General features: G+C 45.1%; 2 protein-coding genes and 1 non-coding gene across 11 annotated transcripts in view; all 3 read left to right on the forward strand.

Annotated features, from left to right (window-relative positions):
• The window catches only part of RNF19A (ring finger protein 19A, RBR E3 ubiquitin protein ligase), a 1,069,816-nt gene that overhangs the window by 219,286 nt on the left and 825,064 nt on the right, over window positions 1–25,466 (forward strand). The window lies entirely within an intron of this gene.
• ZNF706 (zinc finger protein 706) overlaps window positions 1–25,466 on the forward strand; it is a 183,998-nt gene that overhangs the window by 105,319 nt on the left and 53,213 nt on the right. The gene's annotated exons all lie outside the window — the stretch shown is intronic.
• Window positions 24,353–24,456, forward strand: LOC146403761 (small nucleolar RNA U13). Its single transcript, XR_014845034.1, has one exon. It is a non-coding gene; the product is annotated as a small nucleolar RNA U13 (small nucleolar RNA).

Below are 25,466 nucleotides of genomic sequence, written 5' to 3' on the forward strand. Positions count from 1 at the left end.
GTCTTTGAGCAAATCATTTTACTTCTCTGGTTGAGAAATTGCCTTGAAGCCAGCTCAGACAATTTATTGAGGTCCTTTCACTCTAATAAATATTTATGGAATTCATTAATATCTTCTCTGTCATGAACTTGGGTTTGAGTTTCTAATCTAGCAGTTGCTGATTTTCTGCCCCTGTTCAGAAGGTTGGGTGGGGCTCCATCCTGGTTCCCAGTTCCTGGAAGATGGGAGCTGGCTGGATGTTAGTCATTGTCTCCTCTGCCCCTCATCTTCCAAAGAGTGTGGGATGGCTGCTGTGGGCATTTAGAGACCAGTGCACTACCCTTCTGAAAGAAAGCTCTGGGCTTGTTAGGAATGATCTGGAAGGCCAAGGACTTTGTCCCTTTATTCTGCAGGTACTGGGCCTGGAGCGCTTCAGCCTCTGACCCACCAAGGGCTTCTAGGTAAAACTCTGTTTTAGAAAAACCAATATTATTTCAAGGGGAGGCTGGGGCCTAGGAACTAGGGATCTGGTGTGAGCAGAGGAAAGGGAAACAGAGCAAGGGCAAGGGTGCCCTACTCACAGGCCAGCCCTATCGTATTGTGTAATTGTCACTATGGCAACTATGAAGTCCCATAAAATTACAGTCAAGACTAAAGTAGTTCTTAGGAGTGACCTGCTCCAGCCTCCTGGTTTAATACATAAAGAAACATATTCACAGAGGTGAGGTGAACTGCCCAGGATTGTCCTGAGAGCAGGTGGAATTGGGACAAGAGCCCAATTCTTCTGCCACCAGGGAGAAGTTGCTTTTGGACCTTGGTCAATCCATTGTAAACTCTTCCTGAATTAGGACACTGCTCATTCCCACCAAGGGTTAATAGGAAATTGAAATATAAAGTCCAACTGGTTGGAGTTAGCATTCTGAGCAGTCATTTCCTTTGAGCTTATGAGTTTACTCACACACACACACACACACACACACCAAAATGTAATTTAGGGCAACAGTGAAGAATGTCTTATCAATCACGAAAGGTCATTTCTAACTCATAAAGTTTGACTAGTATATTTATTTGTTTTTAATATTAGCTAATGGTAATCATTCATCTTTAGACCGCTTGAGACTCAGCCAGAGTGTTAAAGGTCTCATTGAGTTGCCCATAAATACTGTGATCAGAAGGAACACTGTGGTCACTCAGGACCAAGCATGTGGCGACCCACACATCTGCACCCCTTGCCTCCCTGAAAAGGCCCAGGGAGGGACTATCACAAATGACAGACTAGCAGAGGCAACTACAAATCTCTCAGGAATACCCTGCAACAAAGCACTGCCAATTAAACTGTAGAGGAAGCAGAATAAGACTGGGCAGAGTTCCATTTTCTTATCAGAGACTAAGGAAGGACTCTCAGGGTTAGAGTTCTCCATCTCCTGGAGTGAGAGAAGGACCATCTGGGTTCTCCCAGCCCCAAGTAAATGGAAAAATTGTATTTGTTGGGTCTTGAAGAATAGGATGCTATCTCCAAGGAAACAAGCTCTGCCCCAGGGCAAGAGAAATGTTGCCATTAACCCACCTGAGAGTAGCATCACCAGCCTTGACTTCTAAGACCACAGGTGGCACCCAGGGCAAGGGCTGGCAAGGAGATTAAGGAACATGCAGCAGGAGCTCCTGGGGGTGGGCGGCCACTGCTATCAGCAGGGATGGAGCCTCGAGTGGATGACACAGTCCAACAGAGGCAACTGAGTGTAGAGAGTGAGATTCTGTTTAAAAACTTAAGAAGAATGTCTCCTTCCAGGATCTGGTGAGGTATGAAGAATGGGTACCAACAGACCTTGGGGGACATGGACCAGGATAAAGGAGCAGCAGAAGTGGGTCAAACTGTAACCTACAGGGACTCCTCATAGAACATACAGTGTCCTAGTTAAGAGCAAGCCCCGGAGTGAGACAGCTTGGGTTTGAATCCCAGCTCCTCCACTTACTAGACATGTAACAGGAAGATGACTAAACTTAATTTTCTCAAGTGAAAAAAAGTTGGGGTAATAATACCCACCTAATATTTTTAAGTGACATCAGACATATGAGGCACTTATGGTGTCTAGCACATTACACTAGGTGCTTGTGTTATTTGTCTATTTCTATGTAAGAAAATTACCCACAGGCTTAGTGGCTGAGGTGGGACTCTGAGCACAGCTTAGCTGGGTGCTTCTACCTCAAGATCTCTCAAAAGATGCAGTCAAGCAGTTGGCCAACGTGTCCCTGAAAGCTTGGCTGGAGGTGGGGAGGGGCACATGCAACCCATCACTTGCCTCCTGACATGGCAGCCAGCTTTTCTCAGGGCACACAATCCAAGAGAGAATGAGGACAAGAGAGAAAGCCCAAGAAGGAAGCCACAGTCTTTTTATAATCTAATCTCAGAATAGATATCTCGTTACTTCTGATAGATTCTCTGCATTAGAAATGAGTCAATAAATCCAGCCCACCTTCATGGGGAGAGGTTACACAGAATGTGAAGATCAGGAGGCAGGGATCATTGGGGCCATTTGAGAGGATGCCTACCACAGTGTTTAATTATTGATACCTATTTTTATTATTCCTTTTGCACATCTTATTCCCCAAATTATTCTTCATTAAAGCCACTACAAGTTTCCAAGTTTGTGTTTTACTGCTACTGTTCTTTCTGCCAGGAATGCTTGCAAATATTTATTTATTTATTATTTATTTAAATTTTAAAAAATGTATGGTCATATATGGAAGTTTCTAGGCTGTGACTTATGCTGCAAGCTACAGCAATGTGGGATCTTTTAACCCACTGTTCTGGGACCTCAGCAGAGACCAGATTCTTAACTCACTGAGTCACAGTGGGAGCTCCTAAAAAATTTTTTTATTGAGGTATAGTTGATTAACAGTATTATACTGGTTTCAGGTATATAGCAGAGTGATTCAATATTTTGATTAAATTAATTAATTAATTAGTTTTTAAATTTACTTTTGAGAGGCAAATAAGTGTGTATTAAGAGAGAAGAGGGAAAAGGTAGGTGTGGAGAAAGCACAGGCAGCCCCTGGTGGAGTCGGGGTAGGGGGAGAGACAGACAGACAGAGAGAAAGAGCAAGAGAGAAAGAACAATTCAATGTTTTTATAGACTATACCTCATTTAAAGTTATAATATATTGGTTATATTACCTGTGTTGTACAATATCCCCTTGTAGCTTACTGACTTTATTCATATTAATTGCTACCTCTTAATCTCTTATCCTTGTCTTGCCCTCCTTCTTTCCCTCTTCCCAGTGGTAACCATTAGTTTGTTCTCTATATCTATGAGTCTGTTTCTGTTTTGTTATATTCATTCATTTCATTTTTTAGATTCCACATAGAATTGTTAACATAGAGTATTTGTCTTTCTTTGTCTGACTTATTTCACCAAGTATAATACCCTCCAGATTCGTTCATGTTGTTGCAAATGGCAGAATTTCATTCTTTTTTATGGCTGGGTAGAGTATTCCATTGTATACACATATATCTACCATATCTTCTTTATCTATCTGTTGATGGAAGTTAAGTTGCTTCCATATTGTAGTTGCTGCAAAGAATTCTGCTATGAACATTGCATATATAATTTCAAATAGGTGCATTCATTTTCTTTGTATATATACCTAGAAGTAGAATTGCTGAATTGTATGGTAGTTCTATTACAAGTTTTTTGAGGAATGTCCATACTGTTTTCCATAGAGGTTGCACCAATTTATGTTCCTACCAACAGTGTACTAGGATTCCCTTTTCTCCACATCCTTGACAACATTTGTTATTTGTGGTCTTTTTGATGATAGCCTTTCTGACAGGTGTGAAGTGCTATCTTATTGTAGTTTTGATTTGCATTTCCTTGATGATTAGCGATGTTGAACATCTTTTCATGTGCCCGTTGGCCATCTGTGTGTCTTCTTTAGAAAAATGTCTATTCAGGTGCTCATTTTTTAATTGGGTTGTTTGGTTTTTTGATATTGAGTTGTACAAGCTATTTATATATCTTAGATATTAACCTCTTATCAGTCATATCATTTGCTAATATTTTCTTCCATTCAGTCTTTTCATTTTGTTGATGGTTTCCTTTGCTGTGCAAAAGGATTTAAGTTTAATTAGGTCCCTTTGGTTTATTTTTGCTTTTATTTCCTTCACCTTAAGAGACAGATCTACAAAAACATTGCCACAATTTATGTCAAAGAGTGTTCTGCTTATGTGCTCCCAATTATTTACATTTCCCAATCCTACCCATCTTTTAAGGCTAGACTCAAATGCCATTTCCATAAAGTCTTAGCAGTTCACCCTCTTATAGGAAGTAGTCATTTCCTTCTCTGAAGTCCAAGGGAGAAGAGATTTTTGAGGGAAAGAAGAGCTACTTTGTGCTTAAGAAGATAAACACAATGATACTTAAATGAATAAAAGCCAGGCAATTCAAATACATTTCATGTACTTTTACTCAAAAACAGGCTATTGGCTTTTGGTTTCCTGGGTCAGTGAGGGCACCAGCTCTGTTACACAATTGCAGAAACTGCTTTGATATTTCTACTTGTTCTGGGCTGTCTGAGAACCTACCCATTTGCTAACCCTTAGGACTTGTCTTCTCCAATAAAAGTGATATGGGTCTAAAATTGAAGGCTCCTCTGCAGGATAGGCTCCAGTAGCTCCAATAGCACATACAGACACAGAGCCTCCTCCTGCCCAGCTTGGAGATAAATGCTTTGGGAGAGAAATCTAACTGTGATAGTTTTTTCTTCTGTGAATAGTCTTGTGGTACTGAAAATCCCACCTTCCAGCAAGATTTTGTTAAGCCTGAAAAGTCTGATTCCACACTACAATGCTCTTCTCTCATGGGTCCAAGTATCCCCAAAGGATGAACTACCACAGAGTTTCCGAAGGGGTCAGGGGCTGCTGAGGCAGAAACAAGGGCAGTGCAGTGAGTGTGGCTGGTGTGGAGGCATGGAATCAAATGGAGCCAATTCAGCTACAGCCCTAGGGACATCAGGTCAACTCAGGAGAAGAGTAGGAAATTCACATCTATTATCCATCTACAGTGTCAGACTGAACACAATATTCATGGTCTCATTGAGCCCTCAGGAAAGCCTGATGAGGAAGGGGATATTTCCCCCATTTTATAGATGAGGAAATTGAGGTCCAGTGAGGTGAACTGACCTGCCCCAGGTCATACCACCCGTAGAACACAGGGCTGCCTAACTCAACACCTGGGTTCATTCCAGATCCCCTCATATAAATGATGGTAGAAACAAAGGGAAAGGCAGAGTTCTAAGACAAGCTAACTAAAGAACTCCAAAAATAGCTGTTACAGACCAAGCATGATGTTTCGTTTAGTTCTCCATGTTCTCAAACCAAATTTTAGCAAGACTTCCCTTATTGGTCCTGAGTTACAAAATAAGCAAATCTTCTATAGTGACAACTTGGAGAAGGAGGTAGGAATGGATGAGTAGTACAGTTAATAAGAAGACCTCCGCAGTCCCCCACCCTCCAGTACCACCTCACCTTTATCAGAAAAGGAGTAATTATTTTGGCATGGCATGTGGAAGTTCCTGGGCCAGGGATCAAACCCTCACCACAGTGGTGACAACACTGGATCTTTAACTGCTGTGCCACCAGGGAACTCCCAGAAAATGAGTATTAAAAATGATGACACAACCAGAAAGCTAAGAGGATGGGAAACCTAACTCTAAATATTAGCTTCCCTTCTATGTGAACCGTCACCCTCTCTCCTTACTCTTTCCATCCTGGCTCTCTGTTCTTTTAAGATTGGGGCTGCTTTCTTGTCCCAAAGGAGGTAACCCTCACCCTCTCTCCTTACTCTTTCCATCCTGGCTCTCTGTTCTTTTAAGATTGGGGCTGCTTTCTTGTCCCAAAGGAGGTAACCCTCAAAAGGAAGCAGAAGGCACATGCCAAGAGAAGATACAGGACTGACTGAAAGCTGCAGGGTGGGATGAACCCAAAGCACTTGCTGCCAACTCTGTTCAGCTTGCCTCAACTTGATGACGTAGATTGGGTTAAACTGCTATTGAGTTTTGTGGGGGGTGTGGTTATGGAGAGAGACCAGGATGTATACAAGAGTTCCCTTAAGACAATATGGCAGCACATTTCCTTTGAGCTCAACAAATACTCAGTCATTACAAACTCTCAGCCATGCACTGGGCTAATAGGTCTGATGGGACTCAGTGGGAAGAGACTGAGACCCTGCCCTCAAGGAATCTAGAATTCTATAGGGAAGCTGTAAAGTGCATACAGAGCTTTAAAATAAGATAGCTTCAGCCATAAAAAAGAACAAAATAATGCCATTTGCAGCAACATGGATGGAACTAGAGACTCTCATACTGAGTGAAATAAGTCAGAAAGAGAAAGACAAACACAATGTGATATCACTTATATCTGGAATCTAATATATGGCACAAATGAACCTTTCCACAGAAAAGAAAATCAGGGACTTGGAGAATAGACTTGTGGTTGCCAAGGGGGAGGGGGAGGGAATGGGATGGATGGGGTGCTTGGGGTTCATAGATGCAGACTATTGCCTTTGGAATGAGTTAGCAATGAGATCCTGCTGTGTAGCACTGGGAACTATGTCTGGTCACTTATGACAGAGCATGATAATGGGAGAAAAAAGAATGTATACATGTATGTGTGACTGAGTCACTTTGCTATATACAGTAGAAAAAATTGTATTGGGGAAATAATAAAAAAATTTTAAATAAATAAAAATAAGATAGCATATTACAAATGCCATTAGAAAAATCAAATCAAATCATATTACAATTCCTCAAAAAGGAAGGAAATTCTGAGACAGGCTATAATGTGGATGAACTTTGAGGACATTATTCCAAGTGAAATGGGCCAATTACAAAAAGACAAATACTGTATGATTCCAATTATATGAGGTACCTAGAGTAATCAAATTCACAGAGACAGAGTAGAATGGTGGTTGTTAGTAGACAGGGGAGAGGAAAATAGGGAGTTAATGCTGAATGGATGTAGAGTTTCTGTTTTGCAAGGTGAAAAAGTCCCGAAGGTCTGATGCTCAACTTAACACTACTGAACTATACACTTAAAAATGTCTTAAGATAGTAACATTTATGTTGTGCATATTTTACCATAATTTTAAAATCCTTTTACAATTTTGAATGGAAAAAAAAAATGACTCTTGACCTGCAGAAAGTGAGGCAATTACATATCTAATTGGGGCTATCAAAGACTTCATGGAGGAGGGAGCATTCGAGCCGGGGCTTTAGAATAGATGGGCTAAAGATGGTCAGAAAAGGGCATTCCAGGCAAACGGAGCTGCAGGAGCAAAGGCACATCTTTTTTCAAAAAAATCCGGAAACTTCTCTCTTCAATTGCACCAACCGTTAACAAACATTTTTTTTCCAGTGATCAAACTGCCCGAGCCTGTGTTTGTAACTCTCTCCTGTGACATCTCAGCGAGCACAGCTCTCCTGCCTTCTCCCTCTCTTCATCTCTTCCCCTCTCTGCGCCTGCCTCTTCCTGCCTCTTGTTCCCGCTCCCTCTCTGGCATCTTTTGAATGTTCTAAAATGAAATCCTTGACAAAGGTTTGCTCTCAGCCCGGAAGCAGCCTTCCTCGAGGTCTCTTTCATAACAGCAAACACCCAGAGACTCTCACACCTTTATTAACAGACCTTGTTTTGTTGTTCTTTTTCCTCCTTGGATACCAGAAGCTTAAGAAGAAATTACCTCATCACCCACACAAGGCAGGTCTCGGTGGTAAAAGCTGTCTTTCTGACAGACGTGGCCACCTCCCGTTTTCCCTGATTAAGGGCAGCTTTACACACCAGGACCCTGCAGAGGGGCGGGGGTGGGAGCAGAAAGGTTCAGGTTTATCCTTCATTTGTGAAGAGAAGACTAGAGGAGGGTGCGCTCCAAGGAGAATTTCCTCACCTGTGGAAGAATTATTAAAGTCAGAGCTTACCCTTCTCCATGTTAGTCATTGAGATTTAAGGCAAGAATCTCCCTGTTTCTGATGAGAATGGGAGTCAGGCAAAGGGAAGTCACCTCAGGCTCCAGGAAGAAAGCCTGGCCTTCCCCCACCCGCCTGTTGTCAGTCGGCAGGCCTGGGTCCACCTGATCAGGGTAGACAGCGCCCAGCTTCCCCACAGGCCCCTAAAGTGCAGATTCGTGTAATAGGGATGCACAAAATGTGTCTTGCTAAAGCGAATCCAGCTGACCCGAAGTGAAGCTCTGCTCAGGCTGCCCAGTGTGATTTGAAGAAGCTGCCAGGTCTCCAGTTAGAAAATTGCCCTGTTTTCAGTTTTAAGTGAGGACTCGTACCCTTTCCTGGGATGAACCATGCTACATCCTGGACATAGCAAGAGGAGCATCATCACAGACCCTGACTCCTCTGCTCCACAAGTCTGTCTTCTCTCTGGAGAACTGACATTGCCCTTTTCTCAACTCCCTTAGCGCAATCTAGACAGCTTTGAAGTAATCAAAGGCTGGGGAGAAGTCAGAGCTCAGGGTGCAGTGGCGAATTGGCCTGACGTTTTCTTTGTTGGAACTGATCACTTGGGAGTAGAGGGGTAGAAATCCAGTTTAGGGACCACAGTCCTTCCTTGGTGTCTCTTCAATTCCGTTAAAAATCATCACTACAGAATCATGGCATCTTAGCGTTGGGAGGAGCCTGAGATGTTATTTCAGCCAAGTCCAGCATCATAGAAGATTCTCCATAAACATCCCAGCTGGCTGCTGCCAGTCAAATAATCAGACATTTTCCATAATGGAGAATGCACTGCCTTTAAGGGTGAACTTAAAGATGTCTTACTGGAGTTCCCGTCGTGGCGCAGTGGTTAACGAATCCGACTAGGAACCATGAGGTTGCGGGTTTGATCCCTGGCCTTGCTCAGTGGGTTAATGATCTGGCGTTGCCGTGAGCTGTGGTGTGGGTCACAAACGCAGCTTGGATCCCTAGTTGCTGTGGCTCTGGTGTAGGCCGGTGGCTACAGCTCTGACTGAACCCCTAGCCTGGGAACCTCCATATGCCTCAGGAGCGGCCCAAGAAATGGCAAAAAGACAAAAATAAAATAAATAAAGACATCTTCCTTAGAGTAAATGAAAACTAAAATCTGCTTATGTACTAGCTTACACACACAGATACTAATGCTTGGCATATGTGCCTATAATATGTGTATTGACTGACCAACTGACTGACTGACTGACATTAAACAGAGTCAACTGGTAAGGAGGAGAAAAAGAGAAGGAGGGAAGGTAACTGCAGTGTTGAGAGGTAGTGAGAGAGTGGGAGGGAGGGGTAAAATTATTTTCTTCTAAGGACTTTTTTAAGGTTACAAGGGACTGAAAACATTTGCTGAGACAGTCAGGAGGGAATGGCCTGATTGCCTCAGCAAACGTTTTCATCTTGTAACATCTCTTCAACCAACCAACCAACCGACCAATAAAACCCCCCAACAATCCAATATATAAGCGTATCAGGTTTTACACATACATAATTTGTGAAATGAATTCAGTTACTTTTAATTAGTGTAAAATTTACAAAAGATAAATATTGCCTATTTTCCCTGAGTTGCTTTTTTAAGACTTTCTCTCTTTCTCCACCCTCCCCCCCCCCACACACATACACCAGTGCTTACAAATCATTGCTTTCTGGCCTCCTCAGAGCTAGATAAACGAGCTAACAATTACCTTTGCTCTAGCTCCCGCTCTGCCTCTCATCCCCAAACAGCTGCCCCCCTGCCAATTAGGATGGTAAAAGGCCCTCCCTGGCACCACCCCCAACTCCCACACAGCCATCCACAGCTCTGTGCTCTGAGCTGCTCAGCTAGAGCAGGAGCCGGCGCGGCAGACAGACAGCGAACACGCACTGCATCCTTCCTGCTGTGTGGGAGGGTTGAGAATTCCCAGGGTGCAGATTGTAAGGGCTCCCCTAAATTTCAAGACAATGGTGGCTCCAGCAGCCTTGCTGGGCTTCACGAGGTGCTCATGCTCCTGGACTTGGGCTCAAATCATCTGATGTTTTCTCTGTCCTCTCTCCTTCCCACCCCCTCACATATCCTGGGAACAATTCCCACCCACTAGGCCCCAGAGCATACTCTCCCGTGCAAATGCCAGGGCGTCTGGACTCTGAAACTTCCCTGCAGTAGCTCACCCTCCCATACCATCCATTCTGGGGGGCCCTGGAATACAGTGAGGACAGCAGCAGTGGCTGCAGAGGCTGGTATTGAAAATGCCACTTGTGTTCTGGATCCTTCCTGGATGGGTAACCTCCCTCACTGGGGGCTCCGCCCCTGCCCAGTTTCTGGGATTGGGATGCCAGGGCCATCGGTGCCAAGTGAGATGGGTAGTAGGAAACTGTACACCGTTTTCTGGCAGCAAGGGCAGCCAATCCAGATCTTGCCAGCCACATGCTCTCAGTGTTCAGTAATTCAACTCCAAATATACCCTTGGCTTTTTGCCTTTCATTTTGCAGATAATTGTAGCTATAACTCATCGAACATCTAGTAGATAGTTTCTGGTACTTAGACACAGAAGTCTCAGTGTGGAAAGGCCCCTAGATGTGAATCAAGGTTTATGGAGCTCTTTGTATGCATCTGACCTTCTGCTAGAAGATTTACATCCATCTATCAGATACAGGATGTTGTTTGCAACCCTGTGAATCAAAATCGATTGTTCCTCCCCTCCCTCCCTCAGCACTTTGTGGGCCCAAAGATTCCAGTGCATTTTTCCTGCGGCTTTGTTCCACAGTCACTAGGTGTCCTGTCTGTCTCTCCTCTTAGACTGCGAGTTCCCTAAGGGCAGGTCATATTTCTCCCGAATCCCCCACCGCCCTCCCAGCTCCTAGCATAAACACAGATACACAGGAGTTAACAAAGACATGCACAGTGGAATCCTTGCCTTCTGCTTTCCCTTCCACTGTCCCAAGAAATAGCAATTTATCCTCAGCAAAGAGAGTCTGGCCCTCCAGGGGAACAGCTCCCACGTGTGGGAGGGTTTTATTCGAGGATCTGGTGAGACACAGAATTAGAATGTGTTCCAGGTGTCTCATAAGGGCCAGTCCCAACAATATGCAGGGGTCCAGGGTTGAGTCTTGTAGGAGTATCCTCCTCTGCCTGACCTTGGCCTCAAGACAGGAAGCCACTGTCTTCCTTTGGCCTTAGGGGCCTGGAGCAGCATCTCCAAAGTATCCTCCATTAACTGTTATCATGGCGGCAGCCAAACCTCCCTGATTTTGCTGGATGATTTCCATTTCAAGTATTCTGTCCTGTTATTCCTACCCATTCATGTGTACATATCAGACTATGCTATTTCCGGTTCAGAAAATAGAATTTGGAATTTTACTCTCCAAGAATATTCCTTTGGCTGTTTCAGAAATCCCGTATGGTTGTTTGAGTTCCCCCTAAAGTAGAGACCCTGAGGCAAGGATTCAAGTGCAAATAATGTATTTGGGAGGTAGAGAGAGAATCAGTAGGGGGATGGGAAAAGAGACAAGGAAGGGAAGGCAGCTAATGGAGGGTCTGTGACTTTGCCGGCTACCAACATGGGTGATGGAGCCTAATGCTGTGAGGGGAAGTTTTGGGGCTCCATGTAGGACACAGCCCTCAGAGGTGGCTCACCCAAAGGGTGCAGGGGCCTGGGTATTCATCACCAATGCAATCAGTTGTTGCCTGTAGGATGCTCCCAGGAGGCACTCTCAGCTGCTGTCAGATAGCAGAGGGCACTCCAGGGTGAAGAGGGGCTCCTGGACAGCAAAATACCAGCACCAGTGGCTGACAGCTGGAGGAGTGTGTGAATTGCTAGGAGCCAAGGCACTGGGAGAGTGTTCTAGTCTTCTCACTGCTAGAAGACATGACTGTAATTCACATAAAATTCACAATGACCGAGAGCAAAGCTTTTTAAGAACAGAACCCAGAATCTAAATCAGTGGCCAAGGAGGTTGAAGAAAATGATGCTGAGAAAGATGGTGGGGACACACTGATGCCCATGTCTCACACCTCCCCATTCTGGGCTATGCAGTCTGGTTCTTCTGCACAGGTGGATAGCGAAGTGTGCTGGGCTGTTTCTAACATGTGGAGTGGGTGAGCCTGACCTGGATCAGAGGCCTGTGGTCCATCCTGTAGAGTTTCACTGAGACTTCAGTGGGAGAAAGCAGGAAGGATGGGAGGGGGTGAGTCTGGAACCAACACTTACTGAATCCCTACCACAGGGCAGCCCTTTCCACTCATCATCTTATTCCAGACTCACAACAAACCATCAAGATCAACGCATGACCCCAAGGTAGCCATTGAGGGTGGGGACTGCTCAAAATGGCATCTTCTTCTGGGCAATACTGATTCGAACCACAAGGTAGAGTGGGGGCTGCTGGTCATGGTCCTCCATCAACCCGGCCACAGAGACTGCTCCAGGGATGGACACGTGACCCACCGTGACACAATAGGTGGCCAAGCCTGGGATGTCCCAAAGTGGAGCAAGGAAAGAGCTGCTCATCTTTGGTCACTCAACCATGAGAATAAAAATTTGAAATTGTTGTTGAGCCTGAGTCCTCACCCTTGGGAAAGAAAAACACTGACAAACAGAGGAAGACAGAAAGAACACACCCCATAATGCTCCAATCCCTTGATTGTGTCCATGAGCCAATAAATTCCTCCTTTTCTCTTTACTTTAGATGGTTTCTGCCACTCACAACTGAAAGAATGATGATGGATATTCACCCTGGTTTTTTGACTAAGTATATGAAGGTTTAAGAAGCTTACATAAGAGCCCAAGCCACACTCCTCCCATGTGCTTGGGCCAGAGGGCCTCTCCAGGTCTGTCTAGCTCTGAAGCCAGTGTTCTGTGTCTTCAGGTAGCTGTATTAACCCTGTGCCAGGCTAGTGCCTATGGGGAGCTAGAGTTGGTCTTTACTCTCAAGAGCCCACGGATAATCAGAAATTTTGCAAGCCAGTTGACTTCATGTTGTTAGCTTGAAATGGCCATGTGGGGAGTATTTACACCACAGAAATTGGCAAAGGATGCAAACCCAGGGCTCCCTCCCTACTCCCACCCCAGAGCCAGTTGTTAAACATGAAACATATACATCTTGGAATTTCTTTCCCCTCTGAGACCAAAGGGGACATTCTCAGTACCACTCTTGGAATGAGTATATATCTAGCACTCACCAAATGTCTAAGTCTGATGAGAGATGACCCCAAAAAGCCACAGGTACTTGGTTGAGCCCTCTTCAACCTGAATCAGGGGCCTCTGGGGCTCCACATCTCTGCATTGAGTACCTGTGGACAAGAACCAAGTCCCTGCTGCTTTTGATCTTACATGGCTCCACTCTGCTTAAGAATGGGGGTATCTGGAGTTCCCGTCGTGGCGCAGTGGTTAACGAATCTGACTAGGAACCATGAGGTTGCAGGTTCGATCCTTGCCCCTTGCTCAGTGGGTTAAGGATCCGGCGTTGCCGTGAGCTGTGGTGTAGGTGGCAGACACGGCTCGGATCCTGCATTGCTCTGGCTCTGGCGTAGGCTGGCAGCTACAGCTCCGATTGGACTCCTAGCCTGGGAACCTCCATGTGCCGCGGGAGCGGCCCAAGAAATGGCAAAAAGACAAAAAAAACCAAAACAAAAACAAAAACAACAACAAAAAAACAATATTTATTAAAAAAAAAAAAAAAAGAATGTGGGTATCTGTTCCCATGGGATGGGTAGTGAGCCCAGGAGTCATGGCCATGAGTGCACCTTCCTCTGGGCCTATCCCCATCATGCTTGAGCTAAGGTAGCTGTGGCCCTTACTTCTAACATCAAATCTTCTTATGTTAATTTTGGTTGTAATCACTGAAAATAGATGTCCTTTTTAAGGAAAGGCATTACATTACTATACTCAAAGCAACAGCCAAACACAGACATCCAATTCCATGTGTGGGTTTTTGTTGGTTTGAGCTTTGTTTTTTGTCGTTGTCCCCAGACTTGGGAGAGTCCTCCAGAAAAGCAAAGGTGGGGGACTTCAGTGGACTTCAACAGAAACCAGGACAAAAGCAAGTCAGAAGCACACAGAGGTCTCCAGGCCCAAAGAGGAGCTTCAGGAGATGGATTAATTCTTCCAGACCTAGAGGGTCCTTGCAGAAGGAACTGTTTCCAAAGCTAATAACATTTCCCTGAATGCTTGCCTGACAGCGTGGCCAAAGTCCAGTTCAAAAACACATCTGAAAAATTTAAGGCAACAACTTAGATAATTTTATTCAGAAGTGGAAATAAGCGACCTTGGGCTAAAACTTCTCTAGCCCAATGGAATGATTTAAGTGCACGTGTTATTGCTGATTTTTAATTTGCTACCAGCACCCAAGACAGTAGAACAATTCCTTCTTTCAAACTTCCTCAGGCTCCTCCCCCTCACAGAACCTTCCAGGGCTGAAAAATCTGGACTTAAAAATGCTAGCTATTCTTACTCATTATCTTCCAGCAAAGTGCTACTTTCCAGAACCTGAGTCCCATCTCCCGCTTTCCGCCCTGACAGCTGTGAATCATGTGCATCAGGCTGATGTAGCCGGGACTGCCTCAGCCTCTCGTGCTTTTAAAATTTAAAATGAAATGGTCGAGCACCACTCTGCCTTCGACTCAGTTCAGAGGACAGGAGCCAGACTCCTCCTTTAATTTCCAGGTGCACTCTGTCGGCAATTGCCTCTGGGGGTTGAGCTTCCCCGAGTGTCAGGCCTCAGGGATGTGAAAGCCCCTTTGAAAGGATGCCACGTGGTGGCTCTTGGTCACATCCAAGCCATGGCTGTCCAGCTCCTGGATGACATTCTTGCAGTGTGCTTTCTCCTTATCTCCTTATCTGTCCACACACCTGACATTTATGCCTAATCGATCCTTACAACACACGTGAGGCTGACAAACCATCTACTCTCCGGGAGGTGTTCAATATCTGTCACATTTCTCAACCTTTCTTTGGTTTTAAGTTTTCAGAGGTGTTGTTCAGCTTCTTCACAAATGTGAATGTCAAGTTTGCACCTTCCAGGCTGACTTATCACCCTCTGCAACATTTTCTATCACTTTTTTTTAGAGACTTGATTGAAAAAAATTTGGACACTTAAATCAAATTCTTTTACAAAGATCATTTTTTCTAAAAAAAAATTGTTTCTCATTGCTGACTTAAATAGCTAACACCATATTTTTACTACAAATTTTTATTCTATATAAAACATATATATATATATATTGCTCTAAATATGTTTCTGCCTAATTTAAGCCTTTACCAACACAAATCAAGTGCTTATTCGTATGTACAATGTGTTTAGCCTGTGTACCAGACAGAGAATTAGGGAAAACATAAACTGTGTTATTTGGGCTCAAGGAATGCACAGTCTTGTTGAGGGAGTAATACAAATAGCACAGATTACAGGGCTAGATTGGTAGGCTACATGAGCCATCAGCCCAAGAAACCAGTTTATAGCCCTGACATCTCCAGAAAAACAGGATTCCCACCACAAAACTGGCCTGACATAGAGGATGGATGACAGCCAGATTCTTAAGTAGCAACTATTTCATAAACAGAACTGGAATGACCTCTAGCAGGACAAGTAAAAAACTTCTATAAAGAACCTTGTGGAAAACATTAACCAATCCTTTTACCAGACTCTACTTTGAGATGCTCTGACCCCTGCATTTCCAGGATAAGATGGAGGAGAGAGACACATCTGGTCACAAAAAAGGAGAGCCTTCACTCACCTTGAGTGGATCCTTTTCTACAGCAACTGGCTTTGGCTATCTCTGCCACCTAGTTCAAAGGGGTTCCCTTGACCGAACTTACTTAAGTCATAAGAAGGTATCAGCCGCCCATCGTCATCTCAATACCACAGCAGTCCACATCTCCTGAAAGCTGACAGGCATATTTTCAGGGAGAAAAGGAAGAGCGAGCCTTGACCCCAGTTCAACCTTGGAGATCATCCTCCCAAGAGGTCTCAACACCTTTTGATGCATGGAACCATCTAGAGCCTTAGAGACATAAAGATGGGTCTAAGCTGGCTTTACTTGCCATTTGGGCAGCAAAACTTTCACTTAGATCTTCCTTTATGACCAGATTCAGTTAATGAAGTGAATCCTGAATTACATAAATCCAGTTGCACAATTTAAAGTGGGGGCAGAGGTTGGGAAAGCAAAACATTTTATGGTAAAAGAGAGGACACATTATCATCCTGCTTTTAAGATATGATAAGATTTAAAGAATCTGATACTGGAAAAAGAGGGGGAAATTATTTAGAATAATTTTGAATCCACACCCTTTCTTCTAAGTGAGAAGTCCAGAGTAAGTTCCCCATTCCCATTTGAAGTCAACCTCAACTCACTGACTTAATGCCTTAAGACTTGACAGTTGGCTTTTCAAGGTTCTATTAGCTCTGTCTATAAGCCGAGTGACTTTGTCCAAATTACTTAACCTCTCTGGTATTGTCTTCTTCACTCTAAAAATGAAGTTGTCATCTTTAAGTTCTCCTCCAGCTCTCAACATTTAAAATGCTACACAGAGCTAGCCTTGCCCCAAATAAGTGTTCTTTATTCAGGGAATAGTTTTTGTAGGTAGTAACCTTCAACATCCCAAGGAAAAGTCTGAGACAGAATCCTTCTCCAGGGAACTTAAAAGAAGTCTTCTAGAATGGCCAAGGTGATCCATTCACACCAGCCTTTTCAGTCACACTTGACTTAAAAATGCCACACCATCTGCCAGGATGCATAGCTCTGAAAAAGTAGGGCAGTGATGGAAACCATAGGTTGTTTAGACACAGCTGGATGGGATTTCAAGAACAAAGGCTCAAATGACTAGGTGACAGTAGATTGCACATTATTCTTATAGTAATTGGGTTTCTGGACACCAATTGTTCAAACCTAGGCTTGGCTCCCACCCCCCCAGATTTGGAAGATGAGGTTAGGAGAAGAAGCAGAGGGAGGGAAGGGCGAGGTGCATTAGTGTGGAGTGACAAGTTACCCTGACACTTACCTGAGCCCTTGAATGAGGCATTGTTTGTGCAACTGGTAACCAGAGCTTCTCCTGTGTGTCATATACAGTTTGGGCTTCCCCCACCCTGCCTGCTAGGCCTGTAGGGTGTGTTAGATATGTTGAAACAATTCTAGGCTCTAGAAGATGGCTCACCAGCAACCAAAGACTGTGCCCAGACACTGCCCTGGGCCTCAGGCAGCTCGAGAGTTCTGCTGTGTCAGGGACCCAGCACTGCAGTCTTTTACTCTTCCAAGTGAGAGGTGGCAAGTAGGCTGGTGTGGGATTGCAGAGCACTGGGTGGCATGTACCTTTGTCTTTATTCCCTAGGGATGAGAGCAAAGGATGCTCTGGGAGATCTGGCTTTGTGACCCTGGTGTCACAGGCACTTTCATGACTTGTTCTATGGACATTTCCTAACCCAAGAAGCAAAGGAACTATTTTCGTTCAGCAGGAGAAGCAAGTGCTGCTCACCTTGGGTGTAGAGATTGTCCTGTCCCATCCATTAGAAGACAGTGGCACCTAGGGGATCGCACACATACATGTAGACACACACAAGTGCAGCCATCACTTCAGCTGTGACTGAGGTCTCCCAGGTTCTCCAGAGAGCATGAGAGCATGAGAACATGGTCTGCTTTCTACCAGGGTGACAATGGGTGGAACCAGTGGGACCAAGCACCCAAGAAAGGGTCCAGGTTTGGCCTTAAATTTGCTGAAGTTGCCACTGGTACTTCAGCCTCCATTCAAGTGGCCAGAGCACAATACCCACCCCTGGATCCTTGTGGGGTCTCTGAGCACAAGTCCCCGGTAACTCCACACTGAACAGAAATGAAGCCTAGGCCTGTCCTCAGGCTATAGTCACCCCTGCAGGTAAAGGCAGGTTGGGTGGGGCGTCCACAGGCAAGGCTCCCTAAAGAACACCTGTTCGGAGAAATGGTAAGGATGACTCACCACATGGCACTCTTCCCTCAGACTCAACCCTGACTCTATGCCTAGACGGTTGGTGGGGGCTTGGAGCCATCATAGAGGGGTGGCTCTTAGGTGAGTCGTAAACTGAGTAGCTGCCATTTGCACTCTCAGGAGAACCCAAGACTTTTTTTAAAAAAGCAAGAAGAACCAATTTCTATTCACTCTTCTTCCTTCTGGCTTCCATTTGCTGTGTTGATGATGACAAGTGCCATGAAAAGTACTAATATGCCTTTTCACTGCTTCTAAAACTGTTGTTGAAAGTTTCTTGGCCATGTTAAATAAGAAGAGTTAACTTGAGAAAGCGCCAGGGTTTATTTTATCAACGTGGATGATCAGATTATATAGCCAACAATCTAAATCTGTACCATTCAATATGGCAGCCACTAACCACATGGGACCCTTTAAATCAAATTAATTAAAAATCTGAAATTCAGCTCCCCAGGGTGCAAGTGTTCAGTAACCCCTTGTGGCTAGTGGCTGCCGTGCTGGACAGCATAGCTAGAGAACGACTCCACTATCACAGAAATTTCTATCGGGTAAGATCTGATCTAAATACACAGCAAGTGTTAGAGATCCACTTAACCACTCATTCCTTTGTTTATACAACAAATATTTACGGAGAGTCAGCCATGTGTTGGGGGAACAAAAAGGAAAACCAGTGGTCCCTGTATGCCAGGAGATTGTAGCTTGGTAGGGCATAATCACAGCTATGGGCTTTTTCATCTGGGGAATAAAACGAGCTACACACCGGTGAACAGAACTCTTGCAAAAGGTCAGCTTTAGGGAAGAGGAGCAGGGGAGGGAGTTGACCTGGTTGGACTTAAGCTTATAAATCTTTCATTTAGCACCTGCTTGCAGATACGTGGGTGGTAAGTTAGCTTAGATCTGAGTGACAGGTGTCACAGCCAGAGAACAGTGAAGCCAAGAGAAGGAAGCCTCGAACTTCTGACCCTGCCTTCTGAAGAGGGCAACTCTGTGGACGAGCTGGGGGAAGAGAGGGCCATTTTGCACGCAGTCCTATCCCAACCAAAAGGTTCACAGAGCGACTCTTCCTTCACCTCCTGGAATTCTTGAACACCGGCTTCCCACCACACTTCTGAGAAAGTGGTGAGCAACCAGCTGGCTCTTTCTTCAGCACAGCTGCTCCTTGTTTGAAGGATTTTCACCGAGTGATTTTAAATGTTTTTACAAGGTGTTCAAATTGGGCAACCACATTTGATATGCAGGGTCTGGGAAAGCAATCGTAAAGCACCAGAAGAGACCGGTTCCCACAGAACTTTGCAGCAAGGTCGCCCTAGGGAGGGGACGCCTGAGGGAGAAAGACACCAGAGTAAAGGCAGACGCTGGCTTTATTCGAGCAAAATACCACCTGAAAAAGGGTGACTTAAGCAGCAAAGAAGGACATGGGAAAATGCAGAAACATGAATCAGAGCTCCAGGAGCACATTTTCAACCACAAAGGAACTGTAATGACTTACGGTTGGGTGATACAGGGCAGCTGCCCTCCAAAGACATTTATGACTTTGGGGAGGATATTTTTTCACACTTGAGGATCACTAGAGATGGTTCATGAGTCATAAGTCAGGTGCCAGTTCCTCTGGGCAGCTAGGCTATGGAAGAACTATTGTGAAAGACTATGGAAACAGGCATTCCTTAAGATAATGTTTTGAGTAGGGTACATAATCACATGATTCAAAATTCAAAAAAATATAAAAAGGTTCACAGTGAAACCTCTCCTTACTCCCATCCACTGTCTGCCTGGTTCCCACACCTCTCCCACCTCCACCTGGGCAGCCATTTTGGACCCATCCCAAGTTCCTTTATGCTTTTACAAGAAAATGCAAATATATGTTCTCTTCTCTCCCCCCCTTTTTTTTTTTTTACAAAATGTACCAACAATATACACTGGTCTGCCTTTTACTTAACCACTTATGACTGTTTTGGGTGTTTCAGAATTTTTGCCTGTCAGGACAGAGAGGATAGGCATTCTCTTTCACAAGTGCATGGTTAAACCATCATCAGTTTAATGGTACCCTATTGATGTTCACTAAGCTGCTTCCTATATTTTACCATTTCAATGATGTTGTAATTAATTACCCTGTATATACATTATTTCACACGTATGAGGTATATCTCTATGGTAAAATCCCGGAAGTAGAAGTCAAGGATATAAGCATTTATAGTTTGGGTGGATATTGCTAAATTGTCCTCCACTGGAGTTGAGCTCATTTACACTTCCACTAGCAATGATTGAGAATGCCAACAGAGTTATCAAATTCTGGGACTTCTGCCAATAGAATAGGTGAAAATGGAATCTCGGTAAGAATTAATTTGCATTTCTTGTATCTTGAGTGAGGTTGAACGTCTTTTATGTTTAAGAGCCATTTGTATTTCATTTTCTGTGAACTCACGATTGTATCTTTTGCTCATTCTTCTCATTCTTTTTTTTTGGCTGGGCCCACAGCCTGTGGAAGTTCTGGGGACCGAGGTTCAAAACAGTGCCACAGCAGCAACCCAAGCCACAGCAGTGACAATGGCAGATCCTTAACTGCTGTGCCACCTGGGAACTTTGTTATTGGCTATTTTTAAAAGTCGGTTGGGGGGGTTCCTGCCGTGGCTCAGTGGTTATCGAATCTGACTAGGAATGAGGTTTCGGGTTTGGTCCCTGGCCTTGCTCAATGGGTTAAGGATCCCACGTTGCCGTGAGCTGTGGTGTAGGTCGCAGATACAGCTTGGATCCTATGTTGCTGTGGCTCTGGCATAGGCTGGTGGCTACAGCTCCAATTTGACCCCTAGTCTGGGAACCTCCATATGCCGCGGGTGCAGCCCTAGAAAAGACAAAAAATAAATAAAAAGAAAGAAAGAAAAGTCAGTTGGTTTCTCATTAATTTTCCTCACCAACTTTCTTATCAATTTCAAACTCTACTTATCAAGGACATTAGCCCTTTGTCTGTAATAAGAGGAACAACAACTATAAACATAGAGCTAATCAGTAACTCTTGACCACAGATATTTTGATGATTCCCATAAAATCCTTGTCAAGGCAAGGCCTTCCACCACCACCCTCACCTCTCCCCACCCCGCCCCACCCTGTCCCCTCAGGTCACACCAGGTTTCTGGCTGTCCCGCTTTCATTTGACTTTCTTCCTTGGAGCCTTTGTATTGGCTTCTTCCTCTTCCTGGAATGAGATTTTCCCTTTGTCCTCTTTGTAAATTCCTGCTCACCTCCTCAAGGGCTGTGAAACCTTGTCATAGAAAGAGCAAGTGGGAACAGAGGAGGGTGACAGTGTGAAACTGTAAGGCTCTTCCTTCAAATCAGTAAAGTGAGGGGAGACCTGGGCAAATGCCTGACAAGGAGTGTGGGTCCAGTGGGGTTGGTGGGAGGCCAAGGGGCCGAGTGAAGAAGCTGCAGGGCAGGATTTGTGGAGGGTTTGTCTGGGGATGATGAACCCTAATGGGATGTGAGGCCTGAGCACAGGCATTCAGTGGGCTGTGCTTTCAGAAGAGACTAGAGGGGGAGTTCCTGTTGCGGCTCAGCGGTAACAAACCCAACTAGTGTCCATGAGATAGCAGGTTCCATCCCTGGCCTCACTCATTGGGCTAAGGATCTGGTGTTGCCCTGAACTGTGGTGTAGGTCTCAGACCTGGCTCGGATCCTGCATTGCTCTGGCTGTGGTATAGGCTGGCAGCTGCAGCTCCAATTCAACCCCTAGCTTGGGAACTTCCATATGCCATAGGTGTGGCCTTGGGGAAAAAAAAAAAAAAAGAAAGAAAGAAGAGGCTGGAAGGTAGAGAGTGGAGAACTGGGGAGGATGGACTATGAACACCAGGGAGTCAGGGTGAGGTTACAGCATCTCTCAGGGGCTTGCAAGCAGAGCAATTTCAGCTGGAAACCTAGGCACTCTGACAACCATTCCCAGGAAACTACAAAGAGAAAAGGAGTGAGTGAGAGCTCAGCCTCTGGTAAGGAAAGTAACTAAGAGAAATACTAAGAAAGACAAAATGCCCTATGAGTATGGGCTTAGAGCAGCCAGAGATAGGGAGAGAGGTGGGCAAGCCCAAGGAGAGACTCTACACCAGGCAGTAGACCGGCAGCTGCAGCTCCAATTCAATCCCTAGCCTGGGAACCTCCCTATACCACAGGTGTGACTCTAAAGAAAGAAAATAAAATAAAAAATAAACAACTAAATTAAAAAAATCACCATTTACCTTTTCATTTTAAAAGTTATAAAAGTATTTGTACTATTTAAAGTTACACAAATTGTATTTTATTTAATAAATGCATATTTTTAAAAATTTAAAAAACAACAACAAAAAAAGCCTCTACACCAGGCAGTGGAAGTCCCACCCACTGTGTGCCTAGAATCACCACACTGCCAAAGGAGAGTTTCCTGGCTTCGAAATTGGTCTCCTGGATATGCTGTGCTCCAGGGCAGACAGGCTGGGTGATTGGTGGGTACCACTAGGAAAGGGCAGGGGTCAGGTGAAAAAGCCTGGGGCTCAGCCTTTGCAAGAGAAGCATCCATGGCTAATATTTCAGGTGGTACCAGCAATGAGCCAGAAGTCCTGAGAACTCAGAGGCACCTTCCGGGTGGGGGGCTGCCCCCAAGCAGCTCTTCAGCACAGCTCCCTTTGAGGCTCCCACAGACAATCTTTCTCAAGTATTCATTCAGTACTTGCCCGGGGGGTGTCTACTGCATGTTGGGCACTTTGCTAAGAGACGTAATGGCAAGTAAAGCACCATCTGCCCCGTCTGTGGTCTCATGGGAGAGGTGGACACACACACACAAGCCAGCCTCACGTATGCTCTGGCAGACCAGGGCAATGCAGCTTGTGGAGGCGCAGTGGGCGGGGCCTCGCTTGTGGAGATGCAGTGGGCGGGGCCAGATTTGGGCTGTTGGGAAGGCTTCTTAGCAAAAATAACTCCAGCCGATTGGGGTCCCTCAGAGAATGACCTTCCCTGAGCACACATGTCCCCGGATGGGGTGGATAGCTCTCCTCTGCAGAAGAAGCCTCGGGCTAACAGGCTGGACTTGCAGGTAAAGGAGGAGACTATGAAACTAAGAGTGATCGCTTTCTTCCTCCTGGTTGTTCTGACCCAGACAGTCAAATTCCTGCATAGCTACACCTTGGAAGTAATGCATGTGCACATTCTAAGCCAGGGATAGAAGCTCCGCCTGATAGAATCCGTGCTCACCCTTTTGTTGCTGACTTGTGTATTAGCTCTTAGCTGAAGGTCAGCATTTTTTGATACCATCTTCTATGCTGAACTCTTCCTCCTCCCTTTAACTCCTTTAAGGATCTCAAATCTTCCCAGCAGCCTTATTCAATATTTATATGTTCTGGATGCAGTGAGGCTGCTTTGATCTGCAGTGAGTTAGGACTGGAGATCATCAGAGCTTGGCCCTCAGCAGCTTTCTCTTGGCTGCTGTTCCCCAAGCGTGCCCCTCCCCCAGGGGTCCCCGAGAGCCCTGCAGGGTGAAAACACTCAGTCTTTGCTGCCACTGGGCACAAGTAGAGTTCTGCCAACCACCTTCAGAGAGTGCTGCCATTTTCTTATTTAAAGCCCAGAGATTAACACTTCTTCTTTTTTTTTTTTTTTTTCCCAATTTTTAGGGCCAAATGTGTGGCATATGGAAGTTCCCAGGCTAGGGGTAGAATTGGAGCTGCAGTTGCCAGCCTAGGCCATAGCCAGAGCAAAGCCAGATCCAAATCACGTCTGTGACCTACACTGCAGCTCACAGAAACACCAGATCTTTAACCCACTGAGTGAGGCTGGGGATTGAACCTGCATCCTCAGAGATGCTAGTCGGGTTCTTAACCCACTGAGCTGCAATGGCAACTCCAAGTCTTTTTTTTTTTTTTTTTTTTTTTATTGTGACCTGTTAGCAGAAGCAAGAGTCAGTAAAACTTCAATGGGCAGCCTACTGCAGTAGGGCCAGCACATGCAGGAAAGAGCATATGGGCTGGAATTGCTCTTTTTTCCCTTGCAACTTCGAGTTCTTGAGGCCAGGCCGCCTGTTTTCTTTTCATCCAAGGAATCAGTGAAATGGCAGAACCTGTGTGTGCGATTTGTCCTCTCCCACAGGCATGCACCTCCACCAGGATGCTAGGTAATGAAAGCACCTTTGGACTTGCTGCCTGGACCTTCAGTGAGATCCTGTCTCATTGGCCATTTCAGACATCCATACTGATTCACCTCTAGCACAGAGTGTCCCAGGTAATACTAACACTAAGTCCATTACTGTTGTTACAAAAAGAACGCTACTACCCAGGCTGCATCCAGGCAGCACCCTTCTAGGCCAGCTAGCTGTAGGACAGTATCAGCAACTGGGCCTCCTAGAAGGATGGGAGACTTTTGGCCACTGAATGGCCTGTCTCTCCATATTGGAGAAGTAACAGGGTAACATCACAAGTATGAGTCAGAGGATCCTTTTGTAGTTCATGAGCATGACAGTTGGGTGTTCACGTGGTTGTGTGACATGTGCCTCCTGCAAATCTTGTTACAACACTGGCACATTACCCGTCTGATGTTTAAAAAAAAGAAAAAAGTATGGGTCAGAGTTGGTAAATATAGCATAGCTATATTTACTTTCTCCCTCTCTTATGCAGACAGCACTACTAATCAATCATAATATTTGTTCCTTCTGAAAATATGTACCATCCTGGGAGCCATAGTTGCTGACACAGATCCTCAAGCTGCAGGGAAAGTGAAGGCAGACAGGAACAGTGATCTCCTTTCCTGGAAAGGTTAAGGTTTATAGCTAACAAAATCTCCAAGGGTCCTTGGCTGACGTTTTTATAATTAGGAGTTCAGGGCAATTCATTTTTTCTCATGGGGAGAAAAGCATTGAGCTGCTGGTTCATCGAGCAAATCTTGGCAGGCAAGAGCCTGGAGGGGCCTCCTTTCCAAGGAAGAGACCAGGAAGTAACAAACCTTGTCGGGTCCCAGAGGACTTGAGAACAGCTGGCAGCATTGCCTACATCCTGCAGGGTACAGATAACCAAGTATTTCCCACAACCCAACGGGGGCATGGAAGGAGCTGAGAAAAACAGGACCTGAGAGGTAGAGGGTCCCCCAAACTGGTTGTGGATGCTACCCTCAGAACAGATGCCCAAAGTAGATATTCAGGTGAGTTATAGAAAAATAAAGAATTTTTTTTTTTTGTCTTTTTGCCTCTTAGGGCCGCACCCACGGCATATGGAGGTTCCCAGGCTAGGGATCCAATTGGAACTGCAGCTGCCAGCCTATGCCCCAGCCACAGCAATGTGGGATCTGAGCCACATTTGCAATCTACACCACAGCTCATGGCAACACTGGATCCTTAACCCACTGAAGGAGGCCAGGGATCCAACCCACGTCCTCATGGATGCTAGTTGGGTTCACTAACCCCGAGCCACGATGGGAACCCCCAAAATAAAGAATTTTAGACTACCGGCACCTTTAAGCTCCTATCCTTAGAACTCAGCTAATTTAAGGATGAGTTTGTCAAGCCCTTGTTCTCCAGGGCCCACAGTTTATCTAGGGGATAGAAAAGCAAAT

Source organism: Sus scrofa, chromosome 4 (assembly GCF_054392235.1).
Source record: "Sus scrofa isolate SSC_HxYL_T2T_F1_AM1 chromosome 4, Sscrofa_HxYL_maternal_Yorkshire_Landrace_v2.0, whole genome shotgun sequence".
Classification (NCBI taxonomy): domain Eukaryota; kingdom Metazoa; phylum Chordata; class Mammalia; order Artiodactyla; family Suidae; genus Sus; species Sus scrofa.